Here is a 27,861-nt window from a genome sequence, read left to right as displayed (position 1 = left end):
TTGAACAAAACATTCCTTCCACCAAGTTTATTTATAAGCATAGTGTGGTCAATGGACAAGTTCATCCTTTTTCTGCAAGATCTGGTTTCAACTATCATTTGATTTACTTATAGTCTGAGTTGAATAGAGCTGACTCCTTTTTTGGCTTGGTTGATGATATACTTAGCTAAGGACTACAGTTTCTGGATTTATTGCGTCTGTTCTGTCCTTCTAAAGCTCATAAAGTCATAACCTCATCTATTCTATCTCCTATGTTCTCCTTAGAGCAGGAGAAAATGACACATGACAAAAGTCAGAAACTCTGCAACACCATTTTCACAGCACCATGGAGGATAGGTGAGAGAATGTCCAAAGTTCCTTCCCCACACAGAGGCTTGCAACAGTTTTCACTCACTCAGGCACCACAAGGGCAAGAAAAAAATTAAACCTTTCTCTTGCCCTTTGCTGTGTACACTCAGTTCTACCTCACTAACCAACTGAAAAAAGATACACAATAAAGACACAAAGCAGCCACTTACAGAGTATTCATTCTCTGAAACAGAAAATAATGTCTTGCATCACACTATCTGGAAATAGGTTAATCAGGTACCCAAGTGACTGTCAGAAAACAAACCATGTGACATGTACTCAGAGGACAGTCCTGTTGACAGGTCCCCTATTATAGCAGCAGGATGACCAGGAGGACTCACAGTCATATTTGGAACTAGCTAGATGGAATGGGTTCTTGCAACAGGACCCCAAGTAGAATCAATATTATGTGGTCTAATACTCCAGAGCATAAAGAGGGCTGCCACAGCAATAGATCTTGATCAAAATCACTTTAATGTTATAGAAACCATACACCATAATAATCCATTCCCAGCCCCATCATCCATCCACCCCTTTCACCATCCATGGGATGCTTTTTCTCCCTAGATTCATACTCTGTCTTGTAGTCCACACTCCCTTTCCTTTTCCTGTGCTATGTGGTGCAATTAAATTATGATACATGCTTGTATTTTAATGTTATATTTATCATTATACATATGCCCAAAGGCTTTAGCAAGGGATGCATTTTTATACATTGAAAAAATAAATATTCAAAACACCTGTTTTTGAACAGTGAAATTATTAAGGCTGTAAGCTCCTATTTGCAATACAAGAGCAAGTCAAAGTTTTCCCTAGGCTACTTTATGGAGTACTAGATCAACTAAAAAAGTTTTCTTTTTCTTTTAAAAAAAAAAACTCTGGCTGTTTCTTCACACCTGTTGTTTAAAACAAATTAGCTTGCACAAGTAATTGATGTGAATTTTTTTTCATAACTGTACTGTATATATATAAGTGAAAATAAATGTTCTTTTCATATAAATAATTTCAAGCAGATATGATCATTTCACTTTGAAATAAAATATTTATACAACTAAATCTATTTTCTTTGTCTTATATTTTTATATATGACGCCTTATTTTTATGTTGTTCATAACTGAACTGAATCACTGTGCCTCATATCTAAAGTGGGTTCTAACATTTAAAGTCAATATGTTTGGGATATGAGGATCCAGAATCTGAAAAAGAGAATGTGGAGGCCAAGGAAATCTCCCATGAAATTCTGATTTATTTTCGCCGAAAAGATATTGTCACATTTTTTTCCTATGATGCAAGAATTGTCGGCTCTAATAAACTACTTTTCTGACTTTTTTGTCTGCATTTTCTTTTCTGATGCAAGATCATAGGCTGTTTGGTTTGCTCCTTCCTCCTTCTGCATGTTAAAAACAGACATGTCAATCGTGGCACCCCTAACTCCTCTCTGTATGCCAGTTGGAGTCTTGCTGTCTCAATGGAAACCTTTTGTTGAAGTAACTGAGAGTGCCTTGTGATTTCATTCACTTATTTATCTCTGGGGAGGGGAGGTCATCAGAGCTTTTAAAAAGTATAAAGAAAATTTTTGTTGGTGGGGGAAGTTTAAGTTCTATCTTTGGATTTACACTCAGAGTGTTCTGAAATTAGTCTGAAGCTTAGAAAGGGTTTCCCAGCCTCCCCTAGTACAAGCTCATCTCTCTTGTGTCTCCTGATCTGTGACAGCTGCATCTCCAGAGTGGCATTTAACCAAAAATGGGTGAAATTAGCAGGAAAACACACTTATTTGCATCGCTATCATCTGAAATAGACTGATGGGATGGGGGAAGGGAGCACTATTTTGATACCAAATTAATGTCGGCTACAGCCAGACTAAGTTGAGCTGCTCCTTTTCAGATGTGTTGTCAATAGGTAATTGTCTAGCTCCACGTGATTTTTCCTTGTCAGCGAAATCAGAGATCCAAATGCAAAATCCAGCACTCAGGGACATCGCTGGGATTTTTTAATGCTCCCATGGGAACTCTGAGTCCTTAAAGCAATGAATGGATTACAATGAGACATAAATATGGTATTTTCATTTCTGACAGATATCATCTTGCTTCAAAATGGCCCATTACTTAAAGGAAAATGATATCCATTTCCAACAGCTCAACATTGAAATGTAAAGAGTTAAACAGCCCTTAAGCATGGATAGATTCATAAGCATATAAGAATTAATTTTGTATTCTTCTTTGAAATTCTGTGCTTCTAAAAGAAGCAACACCATTGGCAACCATCTTCTATTTTGTGGAGGTGGAGGAAAAGAAAATGTGGTTGGGGGAAGGGAAGTTCTTCCATTCTCAGCTTGCCCATGCTGAGTGGCATCCCTCTGTGATGGCAATTCATAAAGAAAAATAGAGAAAATCAATACACTTGGGATCTCATGAGATCAGACTTCAACAGTGTAAGATACACATTTATTTATGTGGTTGGAGGAGTTACCTGGCTAGGTGCAACCAGTAAAGGTGTGCTAGTAGTCCAATCTTGCTTGTTATTAAACCTCTTCTTATGTTTGTGCAGCAAGCTTGCTTCTTTCCCCCAAGTGCACACATAGGGACAAATGCTTACCATTTATCAAGAGTGAGTCAGACTGGGTTTATGCTTTGTTAGGGATTGAACTAGATATCCTCTGAGGTACCTTCCAAGTCTGCCATTACATTTTCCCATGTTCTCCAATTCACAATGCAATATAGATGAACACAATATATTTCCTCCAAGTGAAAAAATTCTCTATCTTTATGTTACTGTAAGAGAAATACAAGCCTATAGAAAGCTAGTTGTGCTCATTTTATTCTACTTTAGTTCACATAGGATACCATCTACTTCATTATAAAAGTTTATTTTCTTGAGTTTTGAAAGCATACAGATAATTAGTAGCCCAAAATATTTCGAATGCAGCTTTCTTGATGAAGGAATGATGAAGGAAACAGCCTATGATCTTGCATGCATGTATGTATGTATGTATATACTGATCTAAACAAAACTAAATTCTGATCTAAATTTATATGAATAAGAGCTATTTCCCAAATGATAAATGGTTAAAAAGAAATGAACAGGCAGTTTTTAGAAGACGAAATCCAAACTTTTAAGAACTATCAAGAAAGAGAAGTGCTTCAAATCACTAATAATTAAAGAAATGCAAATTCAATTAACTTTGAGCCCCTGTTTCATACCCATCAGACTGGCAAAAACCGACAAAAAAGGAAAATGACCAATGGAAGGTTTGTGAGAAACAGGTTTGATAATATATGAATCTTTGAACAACACAATTTAGAGACTTTATTCAAAATTCATAAAATTGTGCATAGACTTTTACCTAACCATTCTTCTACCAAGTCTCTGATCCAATGGGATAAGAGAGAGAAATGAGCCATGTGTTCAAAAATATTTATTCCAGTTCTTTTGATGATATATAACTGAAAATTAAAGAGTTATCCATCAATCAGGGAATGGCTGAAGAAATTATCATATATGAATGGAAGGAATCTGAGATGTAAACTAGCCTACCCCATCAATAATTAATTCACTATTGTTCCTGGCAAACAGATATCCATTTTATTTTATTTTTTTGCTAGAAGAACTTGGATGACTGAAAGACACACAGAGACAGACAGACAGAGAGACACAAAAATAGAGACAGAGACAATGACAGAGAAAAAGGGAGAAAAGCAGCAGTAATTCTTAACCTTCATAAACTTTTTTATCCCAGTCAAGTCAAACCAATTCTCCTAAAGTATTAAAATGATATATTTTATTATATATTTTATATTTATTATATAAATTAAAACTGAGTTAGCATGTTTCTTTTGTCCACCAAAAATAAGTGCAGAAATGATGTAGCAAGGAGGGTCAATTAATCCTCCTGATCTTGGAGGTTCTCAATATGGGAGTCATTGTGTACTTCTCAAGATCTTTCATTCCCCCATAAATATTGCCAAAGCCTATCGATTTCACCCTTATCAATATCCCTCAAATATTCCACCTTCTCTCCTCTGACATGGCCACCATTCTAATGCAGGCTCTCAGCATCAGATGTCTACCAGGGGTTCTCAAACTATGGCCCATGCACCAGATGCGGCCTGCTGAGGACGTTTATGCGGCCTGCCGGGTTATGGCAAATGAGCTGAGGGGTGAAGACAGAGTGTGAGTTTTTGTTTTTACTATAGTCATGCCCTCCCATAGTCTGAGGGACAGTGAACTGGCCCCTATTTAAAAAGGTTGAGGACCACTAGCTCTAAACCATTGGAATAGCCTGCTAGAAGGTCTCCCTACCTCAGGTCTCTCCCTACTCCAAATCATTCTCTATTCAACTACCAAAGCAATTTTCCTAAAGCACAAATCTGATTATGTCATTCCATCCCAACTCAATAAACTCCACTGATTTTCTATCACTTTCAAGATCAAATGGGGGGCGGAGCCAAGATGGCGGAGAAGAAACACATGACTCAGTGAACGTCCTCACTCCCTCACAACCAATTAGATAAATTAAGTCTCAAAATTAGCTCAGGACTGATAGATACCACAAGGACTGGAAGCACGACTTACCAGCTGAAGAGAATCTGGAGTTTCAACAGGAAAGGTCAGTTCTCAGGGGAGGAATAAGAGACCAGCACAGACGGTGGGGTAGGGGCACACTGCGCCCATTGCGCTGGGAGGGGCTCTGGGATCAGAGAAGCCACTGAGGTAAAGGAATCTGGCACAGGCTGTTAGCTCTTCTCTGCTAATTATTTAGCAGTTCAGAAGAGAAAGCCAAAATATTTTAAAACTCAGATTAGATTCCCCCCCCCCACCCTGGGGGTGACTCAGCAGAGAATCGGCACCAGGGGGTGTGGCCTCAGCTCCCTCCTGAGAATAGTTAAGAGACTGACAAGTGGGTGGATACGGCCCAAGGCAACACACACTGCCTAGCTTAGCTGGAGGGAGTGGAACTCAGCTCCAGGAAGTCCCAGAGAAGCGGAACCTTTGAACTAGGGACCGCGGTTTCTGGCAGACACTTCCAGTTTGAGCGCAGGGGCTTCTCACGTCACCTGCTGCAGACATCCACTCCCCACCCGGACACATAGACTGGGCTTCCTGCTGTCTTCACTATTCTACGCCCTCGAAGCACAGCAGTGCTAATCACCTCTGGGGCACTTCCAGGGAGAGGGTGGGGAACTCTCTCCCAGAGCTCTATCTTAGCTCCGGCGCAGGGGCCGCTGCATCCATCCGGTCTGGGAGGAAGCTGGTAAAGAAGTAAATAATTTCCTACCCCAGGGACAGACCCCAAAAGATTTTTTTAAGTATGAGCAAAAAAGCTAGAAAAACTATAGATTCCTTCTATACAGAGAAAGAGCGGGTATCCAACCCCGAGGAAGTTAACAGCAAAGATTCAGAAGATAACAACCTAAAGGGGAACGATTCCTGCCCCCCATCACATAACTCTCTCCTAGAAGAAGCTCTTAAAAAATTGAGGGAGATCGAAGAAAAATGGGGAAAGGAAAGAGAAGTTATGATAGAGAATAACAATGTCCTGAAATTGGAGTTGGAAAAAATAAAGAATTCACAGGAGATGCAGGGAAACAAAATTAGTGAATTAGAAAAGGTTAAAAAAACACAGGAAAGTAGGATTTCTGAATTGGAAAAGATAAAAAAGTCTCAAGAAAATAGAATTTCTGAATTGGAAAAAGAAAATAATTCTCAAAAAAAAAAATTAGGGAAATGGAAAAAAATTCAATAGAGCAAAATAACTCATTTAAAAACGAAATTGGGCATTTACAAAAAGAACTAAAAACTGTGAAAGAAGAAAATAACTCCTTAAAAGTCAGGATGGAACAAATAGAAATGAATGATTCACAGAGAACCCAAGAATCAGTCAAACAAAACAAAAAAAATGAGAAGCTGGAGAACAACGTCAAATACTTACTGGGAAAATCTATAGACCTGGAAAATAGATCTAGGAGAGATAATCTGCGGATTATTGGACTTCCCGAAAACTATGACCAAAAAAAGAGCCTAGATTCTATTTTACAGGAAATTATCAAAGAGAACTGTCCAGAGATAATAGAAACAGAAGGGAAAGTAGATGTGGAAAGAATTCATCGAACTCCTTCTGAAATAGACCCTAAAAAAAGAACACCACGGAATATTGTGGCTAAGCTGCAGAATTACCACACAAAGGAGAAAATCCTGCAAGCAGCTAGAAAAAAACAATTTAAATACCAAGGTGCCACAATAAGGGTCACCCAAGATCTGGCTGCCTCCACATTAAAAGATAGAAGGGCCTGGAACCTGATATTCCGAAAGGCAAAAGATCAAGGACTGCAACCAAGAATGAACTACCCAGCTAAGTTTAGCATCTTTTTCCATGGAAGAAGATGGTCATTCAATGAAACAGAGGAATTCTATATGTTTCTAAGAAAAAAACCAGACTTAAACAAAAAATTTGATCTACATCCACAAGACTGAAGAGAAACAGAAAAAGGTACACAGAACCCTTGAGAACTGTAACTCTGTTGTGGGTATATAAAAAATACTCAAGGATAATTTGATTTTACTGATATAAAAGAAAAAAAGGGGGGTGTAGTAAAGGGAAGGAGGTCGGTTCAGAAAAAGGGGAAGGAGTGATAAAAAGAGGGAAACTACATCCCAGGAAGAGACATAGAAAATACACCATATCTGAGGGAACTTAGTGAGGGGGAGAATCATTGTGTGAATCTTACTCTCATCAGAAGAGGCTCAAAGAGTAAATAATTAACATAATTGTTTTTCAGAGAATTTTCTCTCACCTCATTAAAAGGGGGGAGAGGAAAAGGGAAAAGGAAAAGGAGAATAAGTGAAGGGACTTGGAGGGAGGGGGGAGGGATCCAAAAAAAAAAAAAGAGGGAGGGTTGTGCGGCACAAGGGGGGTCTGTAAATTAAATATCGGGGAGGGGGATCAGGGGGGTCAAGGGAAAAAAGCATAATCTGGGGATAATACGATGGCAGGAAATACAGAATTAGTAATTTTAACTGTAAATGTAAATGGGATGAACGATCCCATCAAACGGAGACGGATAGTAGATTGGATCAAAAAGCAGAACCCTACAATATGTTGCCTACAGGAAACACACTTAAAGCAGGGAGATACATACAGAGTAAAGGTAAAAGGTTGGAACAGAGCCTATTATGCTTCAGGTAAAGCCAAAAAAGCAGGGGTAGCTATCCTTATCTCAGATCAAGCAAAAGCAGAAGTAGATCTTGTTAAAAAAGATAAGGAAGGAAACTATATCCTGCTGAAAGGTAGCATAAATAATGAAGCCATATCAATACTAAACATATATGCACCAAGTGGTATAGCATCTAACTTTCTAAAGGAAAAGTTAGGAGAACTGCAAGAAGAAATAGACAGTAAAACTATAATAGTGGGAGATCTCAACCTTGCACTCTCAGATTTAGACAAATCAAACCACAAAACAAACAAGAAAGAAATTAAAAAAGTAAATAGAACATTAGAAAAACTAGGTATGATAGACCTTTGGAGAAAACTGAATGGCAATAGGAAGGAATATACTTTCTTCTCAGCAGTTCATGGATCCTATACAAAAATTGACCATATACTAGGACATAAAGATCTCAAAATTAAATGTAGGAAGGCAGAAATAATAAATGCCTTCTTCTCAGATCACAATGCAATAAAAGCTACATTCAGTAAAAAGTTAGGGGTAAATAGACCAAAAAGTAATTGGAAACTGAATAATCTCATCTTAAAGAATGACTGGGTGAAAGAGCAAATTATAGAAACAATTAATAATTTCACCCAAGATAATGATAATGATGAGACATCATATCAAAATCTTTGGGATGCAGCTAAAGCAGTAATAAGGGGAAATTTTATATCTTTAGAGGCTTATTTGAAGAAAATTGAGAAAGAGAAGATTAACGAATTGGGCTTACAACTTAAAAGGCTAGAAAAAGACCAAATTGTAAACCCCCAACCAAAAATTAAACTCGAAATACAAAAATTAAAAGGAGAAATCAATAAAATTGAAAGTAAAAAAACTATTGAATTAATAAATAAAACCAAGAGTTGGTTTTATGAAAAAGCCAATAAAATAGATAAACCTTTGGTAAATTTGATCAAAAAAAAGAAAGAGGAAAATCAAATTGATAGTCTTACAAATGAAAAGGGGGATCTTTCAACCAATGAAGAGGAAATTAGAGAAATAATAAGGAGTTACTTTGCCCAACTTTATGCCAATAAATTTGATAACTTAAGTGAAATGGATGACTTCCTCCAAAAATATAGGCTCCCTAGATTAACAGAGGAGGAGATAAATTGCTTAAATAGTCCCATTTCAGAAAAAGAAATAGAACAAGCTATTAATCAACTCCCCAGGAAAAAATCCCCAGGGCCAGATGGATTCACATGTGAATTCTACCAAACATTTAAAGAACAATTAGCCCCAATGTTATATAAATTATTTGAAAAAATAGGGGATGAAGGAGTCCTACCAAATTCCTTTTATGACACAGACATGGTACTGATACCTAAACCTGGTAGATCGAAAACTGAGAAAGAAAATTATAGACCAATCTCCTTAATGAATATTGATGCTAAAATCTTAAATAAGATATTAGCAAAAAGACTTCAGAAAATCATCTCCAAGATAATACACTATGATCAAGTAGGATTTATTCCAGGAATGCAGGGCTGGTTTAATATTAGGAAAACTATTAATATAATTGACCATATTAATAATCAAATTAATAAGAACCATATGATCATCTCAATAGATGCAGAAAAAGCATTTGACAAAATCCAACATCCATTCCTACTAAAAACTCTTGAGAGTATAGGAATAAATGGATTATTCCTTAGAATAATCAGGAGTATATATTTAAGACCGTCAGTAAGCATAATATGCAATAGAAATAAACTGCAACCTTTCCCAGTAAGATCAGGAGTGAAACAAGGTTGCCCACTATCACCATTACTATTCAATATAGTACTAGAAACGCTAGCCTCGGCAATAAGAGCCGAGAAAGAGATTCAAGGAATTAGAGTAGGAAATGAGGAAATTAAACTATCACTTTTTGCAGATGACATGATGGTATACTTAGAGAACCCCAAAGACTCTGCTAAAAAGCTACTAGAAATAATTCAAAATTTCAGCAAAGTGGCAGGATACAAAATAAATCCACATAAATCCTCGGCATTTTTATATATCACTAACAAAATGCAACAGCAAGAGATACAAAGAGAAATTCCATTCCAAACAAATGTTGAGAGTATAAAATATTTGGGAATCCATCTACCAAAGAAAAGTCAGGAATTATATGAGAAAAATTACAAAACACTTGCCACAAATATAAAATCAGATTTAAATAATTGGAAAGACATTCAGTGCTCTTGGATAGGCCGAGCGAATATAATAAAGATGACAATACTCCCCAAACTAATCTATTTATTTAGTGCTATACCAATCAGACTCCCAAGAAACTATTTTAATGACCTAGAAAAAATAACAACAAAATTCATATGGAAGAATAAAAGGTCAAGAATTGCAAGGGAACTAATGAAAAAAAACTCAGAGGAAGGTGGTCTAAGTGTACCTGATCTAAAGCTATATTATATAGCAGCAGTCACCAAAACCATTTGGTATTGGCTAAGAAATAGACCGGTAGATCAGTGGAACAGATTAGATACAAAGGACAAAAAAGGGTACATCTATAGCAATCTAATCTTTGACAAACCCAAAGATTCCAACATTAGGGATAAAAATTCATTATTCAGAAAAAACTGTTGGGAAAACTGGAAATTAGTATGGCAGAAATTAGATATGGATCCACACTTAACACCATATACCAAGATAAGATCAAAATGGGTCCATGATTTAGGCATAAAGAGGGAGATAATAAATAGATTAGAGGAACAGAGGATAATCTACCTCTCAGACTTGCGGAGGAGGAAGGAATTTATGACCAGAGGAGAACTAGAGATCATTATTGATCACAAAATAGAAGATTTTGATTACATCAAACTAAAAAGTTTCTGTACAAATAATACTAATGCAAACAAGATTAGAAGGGAAGTAACAAATTGGGAAAATATTTTTAAAAACAAAGGTTCTGACAAAGGTCTCATTTCCAAAATATATAGAGAACTGACCATAATTTATAAGAAACCGAACCATTCTCCAATTGATAAATGGTCAAAGGATATGAACAGACAATTCTCAGAGGAAGAAATTGAAACTATATCCACTCACATGAAAGAGTGTTCCAAATCACTACTGATCAGAGAAATGCAAATTAAGACCACTCTGAGATACCACTACACACCTGTCAGATTGGCTAAGATGACAGGAACAAATAATGACAAATGTTGGAGGGGATGTGGGGAAATTGGGACACTGATACATTGCTGGTGGAGTTGTGAAAGAATCCAGCCATTCTGGAGAGCAATCTGGAATTATGCCCCAAAAGTTATCAAACTGTGCATACCCTTTGACCCAGCAGCGCTACTACTGGGATTATATCCCAAAGAAATACTAAAGAGCGGAAAGAGACATATATTTGCCAAAATGTTTGTGGCAGCTCTTTTTGTTGTAGCTAGAAACTGGAAGATGAATGGATGTCCATCAGTTGGAGAATGGTTGGGTAAATTGTGGTATATGAAGGTTATGGAATATTATTGCTCTGTAAGAAATGACCAGCAGGAGGAATACAGAGAGGCCTGGAGAGACTTAGGTCAACTGATGCTGAGTGAAATGAGCAGAACCAGAAGATCGCTGTACACTTCAACAACAATACTGTATGAGGATGTATTCTGATGGAAGTGGAAATCTTCAACATAAAGAAGATCCAACTCACTTCCAGTTGATCAATGATGGACAGAAATAACTATACCCAGAGAAGGAACACTGGGAAGCGAATGTAAATTGTTAGCACTAATATCTGTCTGCCCAGGTTGCATGTACCTTCGGATTCTAATGTTTATTGTGCAACAAGAAAATGATATTCACACACATGTATTGTACTTAGACTATATTGTAACACATGTAAAATGTATGGTATTGCCTGTCGTCGGGGGAGGGAATAGAGGGAGGGGGGGCAATTTGGAAAAATGAATACAAGGGATAATATTATAAAATATATATATAATAAAAAAAAAAAAAGAAACGCATCTTGAAACTAGAAAAAAACAAAAAAACAAAAAAAAAAAAAAAAAAAAGATCAAATGTACAATGTTATGTTTGGCATTCAAAGTTCTTTATGACCCAGTCTCCTGATACTTTCTGGTTTTCTCATACCTTACTCCCTCACACATGTTCTTTGATCTTTTTGTCACTTTGATCTTTTTGATCACTTTTGTCACTGGCCTCTTGGTTGTTTCATCAATGAGATTCCATTTCTTGACTTTGGGCCATTTTTCTGGTTAATCTCACAACATGAAATGTTCTCATTCTTTACTTCAACTAGTGACTGCAACTAAAATCCCAACTTCTATAGGAAGCATTCACCAGCCCCTCTTAATTCTAGTGTATTCCCTCTGTTAATCACTTCCTATTTACTTAAGTATCCTGTATAGAGTTTGCTTTGTATATATTGTATAACTCATTTGTGTATCATAACAATGTTCCTGGGAAATAGCTAGAAGACTTCTAATGGCTTACCCTATATTGTAAACTCTTTGAGGATAATGGCTGTCTTTGTCTTTTTTGCACATATGTGTGTGTGTGTGTTGTGTGTGTGTGTGTGTGTGTGTGCGTGTGTGTGGTTGAGGGAGAACCCTAGCAATGGAATATTCAGAAAAGATTTCCTATAGAAAATGGTCTTTGAATTGACTTTAGAAGTAACAAGGGCTTTGGAGGGGAGAAGGAAATGTATTCCAAGCATGGAGACAACCAGTTCAAAGGCACTGAAAAAGGAAATTGAGGGTCTTGTATGAAAAATTAGCAAGGTCAGTCTGACTGGCTGGCAGAATCCAAGACGGGAAATGACGTTGTAAAGTCAGAAGACTTACAATAGCTTCCTAATTGGTCTTCCTGTTTCTGGTCATTACATTGTCCAATCTACCCTCCATACAACTGCCAAGCTGATTTTCCTAAAACAGGGATTTAATCATGTCATTCCCTGCTTAGTGGTTCCCTATTGCAAACTCCTAGCTGGGAATTCAAAGTCTTCCACAGTATGATTCCCACTTTTGTGCTTCTTCATATTTCCCATCATTCCCCTCACATAATCTCTATTCCAAACTATCTCCCTGTCAGTGTTCTGTCCCTCTTGAACTACTTTATTTAGACTTTGTTTTGACATATGTGTGTAAGATGAAATCCCACTGCACACCTCCCCAATAGAATGAAAGCTTCTTGCAATCAGGGATCACTTTGTTTTTGTCTTCCAATTCTTAGTGCCAAGTACAGTGTCTAGCACAAAGAAGGCCCATAAAAATGCTCAGTGAACTTCATCTGCGATAAATAAACAAGAAGATCCGTAGCAAAAGCTTTTGTTTATGGTTTAGAAATGATAGTTTTACAGTGAAGAACAGGGTAAAGGAAAGGACTCTGGAAATCCTGAATTTTTGGATGGTACATACACATAGCATAATCCTTAAAGAACATGCATTTTAAAATGTTTATTTTATACTTTATGGAAAATGTTGGATATACAAGGAGGAAATGCATGTAAAATGCCTCTCTGCTTGCATCTTTAAGAAGTTTATTTTCTCAAGGAAGTGTTAGTAAGCATCCCAAGTGACCAGGAACTTAAACAATTTGCAGAGGGCATCTGAAGCAAGGAGCATTAAGGGGCAAGGAGGCAGGGAGATGGATGGATTAGCTCATCTCAAAACATCTCAGTCACCCCCAAAAAACTAATAAGTCCCACATTTGTGAGGCAAAGAAATCTACTAAAATTCTTGTTATCTGAATCATGAGCAGAAATATCCATAACTCCAGTTTAGCTTCTTTTTCATTTTTATAGGAAAACAATCTATCCTGTATAATCTTCTTGCTGTCATTAATTCCACACATAGTAGTGCTGAAAACAGCACATATTTTATATATGCATACATGAGAAAAAATACATATATGTAGTATTCTCAGGCACAAATTTGTATTACACATATACATTGAACTAACATGGTATAGATATGTCATGTAAGATAAAAATATCTAAATGTCAATGGTTATTCAAATTGAATAACTATTGTTATATGACCCTATGTGCTCCATTCAAGACTATTTTAAAATATTTCCTAAGATAAAGCAAAGATTATAGGGAAATGTGAGAAGTAAAGAATAGAATATTCGAGTTCTTCCATCTCTGAATTACAGTACATGGGAAAAAATATTTTGAGCAGGTTTCATCGGGTCTGGAAACATACATCTTTGCATGCACGTACATACTCATACACACAGAATATGTATAATAAATGGCAACCCCCGAATCACAGGAATTCAGCAATGATGAATAGAAATAATTTGATTAGAGAACGTCACCTTTGTGGCCACAGGAAGATCCGTGAAATCCTCAAAGCTGAACTCTCCACTTGGGTGGAGAAATGAGATTTTTGTTAATGTTTTATTAAAGGTTCATAATTCAGAACGCTGCCAGGGAACTGTTCAGAAAATATTATCTATCTCTTCACTATTATCTATGGCCGCTGCCACACACATACACCACACACACACACACACACACACACACACACACCCCCTAAATAGAATTTGTCACTATAGGATATTTAAAATCTAGACTGGCTGCATTTAAAATGTATGGAATTTATTTTTAAACCAGCCATATCTGAATTCAATGCCTTATATTTTGAGTTTTAATTCCAATCATGCTAATTTTAAGTCACAAACATATATCTGCCGGTAATGAAGGTTGTTTAATTAGGTCCAGATAAAATAGCTCCAATTCTGTTTCTGATCCACCTGTCAAAGCAAATCAGTCTTTTCCATGGCTAAAAAAAAACAAATTAGACTAGCTGATGACTTTTTGAATATTCAAGTAGACACACTGAAGATAAATCCAAACAGAACTTGTTACTGAACAAAAGCCTGAAACGTGACCTCGAAGATGAAGATCGTTCGTTGTGCCAGAAGCAGATTTCCAAGCTGGGTCTCCCAGTTTTATGAAGTCAAGGACAGGGTGCTAAAAAGAAGTAATCAGAAAGGGAGCAAAAATGGGACAACACAGAAGCACAAGGGAAAGAATCTGCCACAGCTCAGGGCGATGGAGCCGCTCAGTACAATAAAAAATAAACACTGATAATGATGAGAAAGGGATGACAGAAAAGACCAGCTTAGCAGGCCCTTTCCCAAAGCAACTCTAAACTAAGGAATTCAAATTTAAAGGCCTCACCTCTGTACTCCCCAGAGCACTTCACCCATGTAAGTTTTTTGTTTGTTTGTTTGTTTTGTTTTTTTTTTTTTTAATCGACCAGAGCTATGATAATTTGAACAGCTAGATGGCACAATGGATAGAAAGCCTGGTCTGACATCAGAAAGATATAAATTCAAATTCAGACAGAGACACTCATTAGCTGTGTGACTCTGGGCAAGTCACTTAACCCTGTTTTTTGCCTCAGTTTCCTCATCTGTAAAATGAACTGGAGAAGGAAATGGCAAAAACATCTGCCAAGAAAGTCCCAAATGGGGTCACAAAGAGTGAGACACAACTGAAAAATAACTGAGCAACAATAACAACAACATAACAATTGGGATCTTACTAGGTCTAATCGAAGCAGATTTCACTATGTAAACCATACTGCTTCTGTCCAATGCATCCTAAACATATCTTTCGGTCTTTGTGGCTAGAAAGATGGAAGTAGATAGAGGCAACTAAAGGATGCAATAGCTATAACACTGTCCCAGGAGTCAGGAAGCTTTGGTTTTAAATATGGCCTTATATACTTACTCAAATGCTCTACCACTGAGTTATACTCCCCCCTTTAAAGGTTATTTACTTATTTAAAGGGAATTGTAGTTATGTGGCTTGCCCAGGCTCACATACTTATAAATGTCTAAAAATGGAAATTGAACTCAGGTCCTCCTGACTTCAAGACTGGTGCACTATCCACTGTGCCACCTAGCTGCCTTTAAAAAACAAAACAAAACAAAACAAAACAAAACAAAACAAAAAACTGTATGACTCTAGGCAAGTCACTTGGCTTGTTTACTTCAGGTTCTTCATCTGTAAAATGAGCATAATGATAGCTCCTACTTCTCAGAGTTGTTATGAGGATTAAATGAGGTAATAATTGTAAAGTGCTTAGCATGCTGCCTGGCACAAGGAAACACTATCTAAATGTTATCTGTTATTATAGATACAATGTGGTGAGAAAATGTTGCATTAGGAGTTGGAAAGGCTGAATTCAAATTACAGATATTCAAATTCAAATTACATTAAATACAGATGCCTATTAGCCTTTGGCCATGCGCCTCTTGGAGACTTGGCTTACTCATTTGTAAAATGGGAATAATACACCAATACTATTAACCATAAAATGTTGTGGTGAAGAAAGCCTTTAGTAAACCTTGTGGCCCTGTAAGAATATGAATTATTTTTCCTTCTATAAGAAATTTTATCTAGTTATTCATGATTCATTCCCCACTATTTATATATACATTTTGTCTGTCCTTATCTCTTTGTATCTCTCTCTCTCTTTCTTTCTCTATCTATGTCTCTTTCTGTCTCTTTGTTTCTTGTCTCCCCATTCTCTCTCTCTATTTCTCTCTCTGTCTCTCTCTTTCTCTCTATATCTCTATCTGTCTCTGTCTTGGTGTCTCTCCATGTCTGTGTTTGTGTCTGTCTCTGTGTTTATGGAGATAGCTAGAGGTGGCATATATATATATATATATATATATATATATATATATATATATATATATATAATGTAAAATAGAATTAGAGTTGTAAGGGAATTTAAAGGTTAATGAGCACATCTCTTATCTTACAGAAGAGTAAACTGAGATACATTTTTCATTTTACTTTATAAGCTCCCTTATGACTCCAAATCTCTGATTTTATGATTCTCTGGTGAATGTTCCAAGGCAGTTCGATTCACTTGGAAGTAGGATAATTGTCAGTAAGCTCTTCCTGTCTAAGCTTCAATTCATGGCAGATACTCATTGTCCTAATTCTGATTTCCAGGAATAATCAACAGAGAGAAGTCTTAATTCCTCTTCAAGTGGACAACTCTTCATATACTTGCACCCAATCATCAACTTACCATTCATTTCTTTTATATAAATAGATGACAGACAGACAGATAGGCAGGCAGACAGACAGAAGAACAGAGACACAGACAGATAATAGATAGATAGATAGACAGATAGATAGATAGATAGATAGATAGATGCAAGTGAATGGATGGGGATATAGACAAATATTAGTGAGATGGAGAAATAGAAGATAGAAATATATCGATAGATAAAGAGATGAAGGGATAGACAGATGGAGAGATGATAGAAATAAATGGATGGATAGGTAGATAGATAATAGGGATAGATCATATGTAAACATAGATGGTAGATGGATAGATAGATAAAAAGAAAAACACTTCCAATCTTCAATATTTTAGTGGTAAAAGACAATCCATGAAAGGGAGTTGAAAACAGGGAAGGGGAATACAGAAGGTGAATAGACAGTCTGGGACACTGAATTTATCCTGATTTGCAGAGAGCATGATGGCTCCCTCAAATGGAAGTTCAAAGGAATAATTCATGAATTGGAGGAAGGGGTCATAGACATATAGGTATTATCAGGATGTTGAGGCAGAGGGGAGAAAGTAACCTGGGATGGCATATGCTGGTTGGGGTTTGAAGAAGATATGCTGCATATGAGACAGTTTTGGAGTGAATAATGGATGGAAAGCTCACCACAGAGCCATCAAAACCTGGATTGAAGTCCCACATCTGGCACATGCTAGCTGAGGAATCCCAGTACGAAATCATTTAATCTCTCCATGTTTTGGGCAACTCTAAGACCACAAGTTCCATAGCAGATGCCAAAGACCATTTATAAAGAAAGCTGCCTCATGTGAAGTCCCCCATAACAATGAAATCTTAGGTCTGTCCTTTATCCCTGTTTGCATAGCCAAAATAGACTGTAGTAAGCCGATTTCCTTTCATATTGAATAGAAGTATAGGAAGATTTACCACAAGCTCAGGGCACTGGAATCCAAAAAAAGAAAAGAAAAAAACAGATTGAAATCCTCTATTTAGTCTGTTATGTAGGGAATAAGAATCCAATACAACATATTTGACTGGAGGGCATCCAGTCTTTACTTGAAGATCTCCAGTGAGAGGCAAGTTAGATAGAGGCTCAGAAGGCCTGAGGTCAAGTAAGCCCATACTTCTGACCTGAATCTTCATTTTGTAAAAAAGGAGAATAGTAGTAAATGGATTACCTACCTCACAGATGTTGTGGGGCTCTGATAGGACACAGTATAGAAAGTTCTTGAAGCTCTAAATCAAAGTCTCTCTTATTATCCCTTTTAAGGTGGCACTTTACACTTTGGCATAGCTCTTTAAAAGATTCCTTTCATTTTTATTATTACTATTAAAGCTTTTCATTTACAAAGCATATGAATGGCTAATTTTTCAACTTTGACCCTTGCAAAACTTTCTGTTCCAACTTTTCCCTTCCTTCCCCCCATCCCTCCTCTTATGGGCCAGAACTCTGAACTTGAAACAAGGATGCTTACAAGGTACTAAGTGGAATTGATAACAATGGTTATCTAGTTTAGCATGGTTCAGTATGATTGATTTAATCTTACAACAAATAATGATTTCCTAGTGATATAATGATTGGTTTATTCTCAGTGTAGAACATATAAATTAGGAGCCTCAACCACATCGAAGGAGATTGAGAGGCAGAGAAGACAAGAGAACTGAAGGCAGGACCTTAACCTCTCAGAAAGATTCAAAGAGAGCTAGAGAAGACAAGCAGACTGGAGGCTGAAGCACAAGCCCTTGGACTCAGATTCGTCCCAACTCACACCCTGTGGTGGCAGGCTGTCCTCCTTAATTTCTCCACTGAAACCAAGACTCCAGAAGACCTTTAAGAAAGCTAAGTGGGCCCCAGGAAAGGAGACACAACTTTGAAAGAGATAATAAAGACTTGGATTTGCCACCTGGCTGTTCTTGTGGTGATTACCGAACTGAAAGGAAAGTTGCTCCCAGAGATCCCAAGAAAACTGAACCAGAGAACAATACATCTCCCCTAGATGGCAGGTAGTCCAATACATGTTAAATATGTTAAAGTATATGTTAAATCCAATATATGTATACATATTTATACAGTTACCTTACTGCACAAGAAAATTGGATCTAGAAAGAAAGAAAAAACCTGAGAAGGAAAACAAAAAATGCAAGCAAACAATAAAATAAGAGTGAAAATGCTCATTTTCCATAGTCCTCTCTTTGGGTGTAGCTGATTCTCTCCATAACTGAACAATTGGAACTGATTTGAATCATTTCATTGTTGAAGAGAGCCACATCCATCAGAGTTCATCATTGTATAATATTCTTATTGCCGAGTATAATGATCTTCTGATTCTGCTCATTTCACTTAGCATCAATTCATCCTGTCCTTTCTGAAATCATCCTGCTGGTCATTTCTTACAGAACAATAATATTCCATAACATTCATATAATAACTTATCCAGTCATTCTCCAACTGATGGGCCTCCATTCAATTTCCAGTTTCTAGCCACTATAAAAAAGGGCTGCCACAAACATTTTTGCACATGTGGGTCCCTTTTCCTCCTTTAAGATCTCTTTGGGATATAAGCCCAGTAGAAACACTGCTGGATCAAAAGGTATGCAGTATTCGATAACTTTTTGAGCATAGTTCCAAATTGCTAGCCAGAATGGTTGGATTCATTTACAATTCCACCAACAATGTAGCAGTGTCCCAGTTTTCCCACATCCCTCCAATATTCATCATTATCTTTTCCTGTCATCTTTGCCAATCTGAGAGGTGTGTAGTGGTATCTCAGAGTTGTCTTAATTTGCATTCCTCTGATCAATAGTGATTTGGAGCACCTTTTCATATGACTAGAAATAGTTTCAATTTCTTCAACTGAAACTTGTCTGTTCATATCCTTTGACTATTTATCAATTGAAGAATGGCTTGATTTAAAAGATTCCTTTCTTTAAGCTTAAACCTGCCTCTATGAAACTGGCACCCATTGTTCCCACTTCTGTCCAAACAGGAACAAGCAGAACTAACAATCAAGCAACTCATTCAACAAGCAGTTATTACTTGCTTATTACATACTAGGCAGTGTGTCAGGCTCTGAAGATGTGAAAACAAAAATGAGGGTCCACAGTGAGAATGGAGACAACATGCCCATACATACATGCACCCATATAATGTATAATATATTACATATATAATATAATATATAACACAAATATTGTATTATATAATATATATACATACACACATGTACATATACATATATACATACACATACACATAAACCTCTTCCACATAATGGTCCATCAAATAACTGAAGGCAGTAATCAAGTCCCTCATATTGGGCTTGGAGTCTGGAAAATCTGAGTACAAATTTTGTCTCAGACATTTACTAAAAAGTCTCTTAACTTCTTCTAGATTATTTCATCATCTGTAAAATGGCAATAATAATAATAATACTTCCTTTTTTGTTTATCAGTTGTGTCTGGCTATGCATGAGTCCATTGGGGGTTTTCTTGGCAAAGATACTGGAGCAGTTTGCCATTTCCTTTTCCATTTCATTTAATAGATGAGAAAATTGAGGGACAGAGTTTAAGTGATTTGCTCGGAGTCACATGGCTATTAAGTGTGTGGGGCCAGATTTGAACTTAGAAAGATGACTTTACTTCACTCCAGGCTAGTGCTCTGTGCATTATGGTACCCATTAGCAGCTCCAGTACCTACCTACTGTATTTTCAGTCCAATAAGACAAGATTTGTAGTAAACCTTAACACACTATAAAAACATGTGCTGCTATTAATATAATGACCACAAATGGTTTTGTTCAGGTAATATCTCTGCCAAAGAGAAGTCATGATACAATGGAACCAAACCAAACTCTGAACACTAAAGGTCCTGGATTCAAATCTTCCCTCTAAAATTAAACATGTGATCTTGGGAAAACCTTTTGAACTTCCTTGGGTCTGCTCCCTTATCTATAAAAATTCTGAGGTCTCTTTCTGCTCTAGATCGATGGCTGTTATCATAATAGCAAGCATTTATATGGTGTTGTTATTTGATCATTTCCATCATGTTTGACTCTTTGTGTCCCCATTTGGGATTTTCTTTGCAAAGATACTAGAAATGTTTGCCATTCTCCAACTCATTTACACCTTCTGAAAGGAAGATATTATTATTGCCACTTTACAGATGAGTAAACTAAGGCAGCCAGAGGTCACACGACTTCCCTAGATACATATAACTATTAAGTGTCTGATGTCAAATCTGAATTTAGACCTTCTTTAGTGTAAGTCCATGAATCCTTTTATTATACTTAAGTTGTTTCTGAGAACTTTCTGAGAATATGTCTCAGTATTTCAGAAGGAAAAATTTCTTTTCTTCCTTTGGGATTTTAAAAAATTTTCTAGAAGTTATAAGAACAGCAATTTTTAGCTACTGGCTAGCTTGGGGGTGCAAGTCAGTAGTAACAGGTTTTTCAGAGGTGTGGTGAGACAGCAACAAGTCAAACAAGTTATGAGCTAGTAATTTGACTCCAAAAGTTTCTTCAAAGTTTCTTGCCCAGCCCAATTACTTCTAATGAAATGTGCTGTATAAGCACAAAATATTATTAGGAATAATAAAAAAATCTCTGAATGGCTGCTTTTTGTATTAGATGTAATTCATTAGTGGCTGTTCCTAGTAAGATTTTATGGGTCTTTATAGTATTAGACTCATGGGATATCTCAGCATCATGACGAGACCTCCCCAAGTGGAGAGGAGTGCAATGGAAGCTTTTGGCAAGCTAAGATTTTTCAACTTTTCTCAGACATTGCTCTGTATTTTGCTTTGTTGAGGAGTTTCTCCAGGCCAGGAAGTTTAGAGACTTCTCTAATTAAAAGAACATATTTTATATTGTCCATTAAAATAGGATTTATAATGATGTTAACTTGAAAAGAGGAATTAAATATAGGAAGGTTAATGAAAGGTTTCAGTCATGATCACAATGCTTGTGTTCAATAAGGGGAGCTAAAATAAATGTCATATTTTACAATTAAAATACTCCACAATAATGTTATTTATTACTATGCCATATGGCAATGCTCTGCCATCATTAATAATACCAATCCAATTAATTAAATTTAGTAGAAAGATACAATGGTCATGTTAATGTTAGAAATGATAAAACTAATCAGTTGGTCAATCAACAAGTATTTATAAAGTGATAATCAATTAACAAATCAAGATACCTATATTAATTATTTGCTATATGCCAAGTAACACATAGGATACTCAGGATATGAAGAAAGCCAAAGATGTGACATGGATACTTCAAGCAGTTTACAGTCTAAGGGAAGAAATAAAATGCAAACAACTATGTGTGAACAAGATACAGCTTGGACAAATTAGAAAAGGGAATTAACAATAGGTTAGATTAGGAAAAACTTCTTACAAAAGATTTGAGCTAAGTCTTTTTTATTAAAGTTTTTTTTTTATTTTCAAAACATATGGATGGATAATTTTTCAACATTGACCCTTGCATAGTCTTGTGTTCCAAATTTTCCCCTCCTTTCCCCTACCCCCTCCCCTAAATGTCAAGCAGTCCAGTATATATTAAATATGTTAAAATATATGTTAAATCCAATATATGTAAATATATTTATATAATTCTCTTGCTGCATAAGAAAAATCAGATCAAAAAGGAAAGAAACTAAGTAAGAAAATGAAATGTAAGCAAACAACAGCAAAGAGAGTGAGAATATTCTCTTGTGAATCCCACTCAGTTCCCATAGTCCTCTCTCTAGGTGTAGATGGCTCTCTTCATTACAAGATCATTGGAACTGGGGGCTACTCCTGACTTCCGAGCCTGAGTTCAAATCCAACCTCAGATACTTAATACTACCTAACTGTGTGACCCTGGGCAAGTCACTTAACCCCAATTGCCTCAGGGGGAAAAATCATTGGAACTGGCCTCACTCATCTCATTGTTGGAAAGAGCCATGTCCATCAGAATTCTATCAGAATTGATTGTCATATAATATTGTTGTTGCTATGTATAATGATCTCCAGATTCTCCTCATTTCACTTAGCATCAGTTCATGTAAGTCTCTCCAGGCCTCTCTGAAATCATCCTGCTGATCGTTTCTTATAGAACAATAATATTCCATAATAGTCATATACAATAACTTATTCAGCCATTCTCCAATTGATGGGCATCCATTCAGTTTCCAGTTGCCAGTACGAAAAGGGCTACCACAAACATTTTTGCACATATGGTTCCCTTTCCCTCCTTTATGATCTCCTTGGGATATAGGCTCAGTAGAAACATTTCTGGGTCAAAGGGTATGCACAGTTTGATAACTTTTTGAGCATAGTTCCAAATTGTTTTGGGCTGAGTCTTAAAGGAAGCCAGGAGACAGAAAAAAAGAGAGTAGACATTTTAGACATGAGGGATGGCCAGGAAAGAAGCATGTCGTTGGACACTGGAGTGATATATGTAAGGAACAGCAAGAAGGCAAGTATTTCTGGATCACAGAGTTTGTGGAAGTGAATGAAGTACAAAATAGAGCCTGTTTGTGAAGAGTTTAAAAGGAAATAAAGAAGAAAGAAAAGAAAGAAGGAAGGAAGGAAGAAGGGAAGGAAGGAAGGAAGGAAGGAAGGAAGGAAGGAAGGAAGGAAGGAAGGAAGGAAGGAAGGAAGGAAGGAAGGAAGGAAGGAAGGAAGGAAGGAAGGAAGGAAGGAGGATAACAGGGAGGGAAGAAAGAGATGAGGGAAGGAAAAGAAGGCAGGAAAGAGATGAAATTTTACCTTCAAAGAACTTGAATTTTATAGGAGAATAAATAAAAGGAACCTGAAGGAAAGAGGAATATCTGGCACAAAGTCATGATGGAGAGCAATGTAGCCAGGTGGAAAATGAAGAGATGGGCTGGGTCTCCTTTCTTTAAATGAAGGCTTTGGGAAAAAATTTTTTTTGCCTTCCAACTAGAGGGGCAGAAGGGAATGAGCATGCATTCTAAGTGGGGATACAACACACATATAAATAGGTTTACAAAAGACATATACAATGTAGAAATAAGATATCTTAGAGTAGAAGAAATGGGAACAGAATGACATGCAGACCGTCTCTGTCTTCCTGGATTAATAGAGTTGAAGCAGAAATGTTGTTTAGGGTTGTTCAGTAGGGAGGAGCCCACAAAATGGTCTTAAATGACAAAACTTGTCTTCAATTACAGAAAGCAGTTATTTTATCTGCCTGTGCAGCAATCCAAAGAACATTAAACATAAGAATATTAACAGTATAACTACTTCCTCCAGAACCATTTCTACATGAACTCCATTAAAAAGATAATGGAAATAATGATGATGATAGTGGTGGTGGTAATGATGATATCCTGAATGCCAACTAAAGCTTTATTTTTTTTAAACTAGGCTATAGAATATCTTATTGGACCACTCTCCATCAATTTTTATCTCCTCACTGAAAAAATAAACATAATCAATTGATTTGATCCACTTTATTATTATTATTTGCTTTATTGTTTCCATTAGTTATGAACAATTGTTATAAGGCAATTGTAGGGGATAAAGAAAAAAAGCATAAAGAGGAAATCTCAGTCTTTTTGGTGAGTTCCTCATTCAGTTCAACATTTGATAGAAAGAAGAGGGTTAAAATCAGTGGCTAAAATGAGGTTTGTGGGTTTCATTCAACCATGTTATTCCTACCTCTCCTCCCCATGGATAATGGAGAATTGGCTATATTTATTTCAGAAACCTCCTTTGAAACAGAGAGGTATTTGCTATGTCTATAAGATTCAATTAGAGGACCTTTATAAGCCTACATCTAGTTGAACCAAACGAAAGATAAATTAACCTATAAACAGCATGCTCTTTCTTGTGGAATCCTCTAATGGCCTGATTTAGGATATCAGCAGATGGGAGGTCAGTGCCCAGTGCTTTCGTAGTTCAACACATTCATTACCATCAGGTCCAGGAAAGCATGGAAGAGGCCCTAATGAAATACACTCCAATGAGCCTCAGAGGGGGACAGCTCCCGTGCACATGAGGCATGGGTTTCAGGCAGCAGACAGACTGTGATTTTGTATTTCTCGACAGGCAGGGGGTCCAAACTGAGCAACTGCACATTTATTAAGTTGTATTCTTTCAGGGGAGAAATTCTTGCCGAGACATCTTACCTCTAAGCTTCTTAAAGCTTTCAGCCAAAATGCTCCAGTTCACATACAAAGAAAATTGCACTGTTTGTCACAAGTCAGTGTCCTTTAACATCAGGGTTTGGGTAGAAAAGAGACACATTAAAAAGCTACCTGGTCTCCCTTGCATCTCCTACCAGTCCAGCTGAGAATGTATTTCCAAGTCCTTTCTTTGCAAGTCCTGGGAAAAAAAAAGACAAACTTAAAGACATACCTGCAGCTTTCCACCAAAGTGCTTCTGAGGTTTGAAAAGTATCTACTTTTGTCATCTCGCCCATTTATAAAAGGTCTATCCACATTTAGGAATGAAGCAAATTGAAGCCGCTCTGATTCAACTCGACAAGCACCTACCATGTGTCAGATAGGCTTAGAATTAAGACTACCATGAAAAGGTGTCTTGCATGTGAAGCTTGCAATACATTTGGGCAGCTCTGTGGGCCAGAACCAGCCCTTATGGGATGTTATGCTACTGAGGAAATGGATTGATTTTCACTTGTTTTATGTTATGTAGACCAAAGTCAAATATATGAATATGTGAAAAATTGCATGAATCAATTCTTCCCATTAAGACAGATTCAATCTATGATGGAACATACAAATCTAGGGGAGTTGCCTAGGACAGAGAATTTAAGTGACTTGAATAGGGTTATGAAGCACATAAGTTTCAGAGGCAATGCTTGAACCCCATCTTTTGGACTCCAAGCCCAGTGTGCCATTTGTCCACTATGATATGTGGATCTGCATATAGCTGAAGATGAATTTGAAATCATGCATTTAAACCTTGTAGTTGCATTAGGAAACTTACTAGGAGACCACTTTCCCTTTATAGTTCCATGCTTCAAACAAAGTGATTTTTTTTTCTTTTGCTCCCATGCTTTCCTATGCCTGTGATGTCCATTATGGCTACATGAGGGCATCATGACTTTGAGATTGCTATTTTGGGAATGCATGGTAATGTAGATATATGCTGGTCTTGAATTCAGGAAAAGCTTTGGATTAAATGCCGCCTACTATCTGTGTAAACTTGAACAAGTTTCTGGGCCTGTAAAATCATTTGGATTGGGGTTGCATTAGAAGAGATACCTTCCACCTTGAAATCACTGATTATATGATCCCTTGATTCTAGATCACTGAATCTCCCTTACTGAAACCAATTTTTTATCTAGAAAAGGGATTTAGATATAAATGACCTTTAAGAACCCTATTAACTCTAACTCAGTGACCTTTGAAACTTCCTCTGTTCCCCTATTATTTAACTGCCAACTCTTTAAAATCTAAACCATTTGGGATTTTCTTGGCAAAGATTCTGGAGTAGTTTTCCATTTCCTTCTCCCCTCATTTTACAAATAAAGAAACTGAGATAACTAGAGTTAAGTGACTTGCCCAGGGTCATAAAGGCTCAGGCACAACAAACTACTGAACAACAGCAGTTCTCTAATATTTACAAGAAACCTGAATTTAGACATTTTTAAGACATCATGAAAAATCATCATAAATATCATGGACAATTTTCAATAAAAACACAGGACCTTATGAGATCATGAAGGAAAAAAAATGAAAAGCAACAAGAGAAAACAAGCCAAGACAGCCCTGAGCTACCCTCAAGTGGAAGGTGGCATGGAAGAAAAGTGCCTAAGAGAAGGGGATGATCAATACTATCAAATTTTAGCAGGAGATCAAAAAGGAGGGGTGAGGAAAGACCATCAGGTTTGGCAATGAAAAAGTCATTGTTGGTTATTTCAATATTTACAGCAAAAGCCTTTGACAACACATAGCACTCTATGTAAAATCCTTTTGCAGAGATGTGAAAGGATTTTCCTCTATAATGACAAAAAGATACACATTTTAAAGTCAAGAGCTAGCACAGTTAAGAACTGAAAAATCTAAGAAGCTTTCCTAGTGAATACAAGAGTAAAGCAAGAGAGTAAAGCCTTCTCACCAATATTGCAGATAGGTCTTGCTTCACATTAATTTGCAATAAGAGTTCTGAAAGAACTTTGCATTCCCCAAAATACCAATGTTAACTTTACTAAACACAGGTGTGCTCTCTTGCTCTCTCTTTCTCCCTCCTCTTCCTCCTCCTCCTCCTCCTCCTCCTCCTCCTCTTCCTCCTCCTCCTCCTCCTCCTCCTTCTCCTCCTCCTCTTCCTCCTCCTTTTCCTCCTCCTTCTCCTCCTCCTTCTTCTCTTTCTCCCCACTTTTGCTCCTGGCTTGGCACTAATATCTCACCCATACACACCCACCAAAAAAAAAAAAAAGAAAAATCAAAAATGATAGCAAAAAAATCCTCCAAGTAAAAGGAGAACAACAAAGTAGAGATACTACATCAACAGTACCTGATACTTCCACAGCCTCCCTCTCCCTGCATTTCCCTTCCTTTTCTCTCACACTCCTGGATTGAGGGTTGGCTCAAGACCTTTGGTGCCAAGAAAGGGAGTTTTTGCTTTGCTCAGTCCACCTACCCACATGCCAAATCCTCATTCTTTTCCATTCTGGCCAGACAAATTCAAATTACGGAAAGATTATTTCATATGTAGGAATCTGAGGAGAAAATCACTTACAAAAAGTGAGAACTGCCTATATTTGGAATTGTTTCATAAATGATAGACATGCATTCAGACAAGATTTTTTTTAAATTTATAATAATAGTAAGAAGATATTTTTTTTTAATTTTCAGATGACATGATATATTTAGTAACCCCAGAGAATCAGCAAAGAATATAATTGATTTCAAACATTTTTGGAATAAAGCAGGACATAAAATTAATATACCAAAATGATCAATATTTCTATGCAATAATAACAAAACTGAAAAGAAATAACTGGATTTGTGCAATTCAAAGGTACTTAAAAGAGAAACAAATGGCTAAACAAGTTGTGCTATGTGAATGTTATAGAGTATTTTTGTTCAATAAGAAATTAGAGCAGTGTGGCAGCTAGATGATGCAATGGATAGAATGCTGCCCCTGAAGTAAGGAGGACCTGAGTTAAAATCTGGCCTTGGACAAGTAACACTTCCTAGCTGAAGGACTCTGGACAAGTCACTTAACCCTATTGCCTCAGGGAAAAAAAAAAGAAATTATTAGGAGCAAGATTTCAGTAAAACTCGGAAAATAGAAACTGATACAAAG

At 36.8% G+C, this 27,861-nt stretch overlaps 1 long non-coding RNA gene across 2 annotated transcripts in view; it reads right to left on the bottom strand.

Annotated features, from left to right (window-relative positions):
• Positions 1-27,861, bottom strand: part of LOC141541812 (uncharacterized) — a 134,800-nt gene that overhangs the window by 105,991 nt on the left and 948 nt on the right. For both annotated transcript variants that reach the window (XR_012481907.1, XR_012481908.1), the window contains exon 2: positions 24,846-24,912. This is a non-coding gene — a long non-coding RNA (uncharacterized LOC141541812). The remainder of the gene's footprint in view (positions 1-24,845; positions 24,913-27,861) is intronic.

The sequence above is a fragment of the Sminthopsis crassicaudata genome, chromosome 4 (assembly GCF_048593235.1).
Source record: "Sminthopsis crassicaudata isolate SCR6 chromosome 4, ASM4859323v1, whole genome shotgun sequence".
NCBI classification, from domain to species: Eukaryota; Metazoa; Chordata; class Mammalia; order Dasyuromorphia; family Dasyuridae; genus Sminthopsis; species Sminthopsis crassicaudata.
This window is presented reverse-complemented; position numbering and strand designations above follow the sequence as displayed.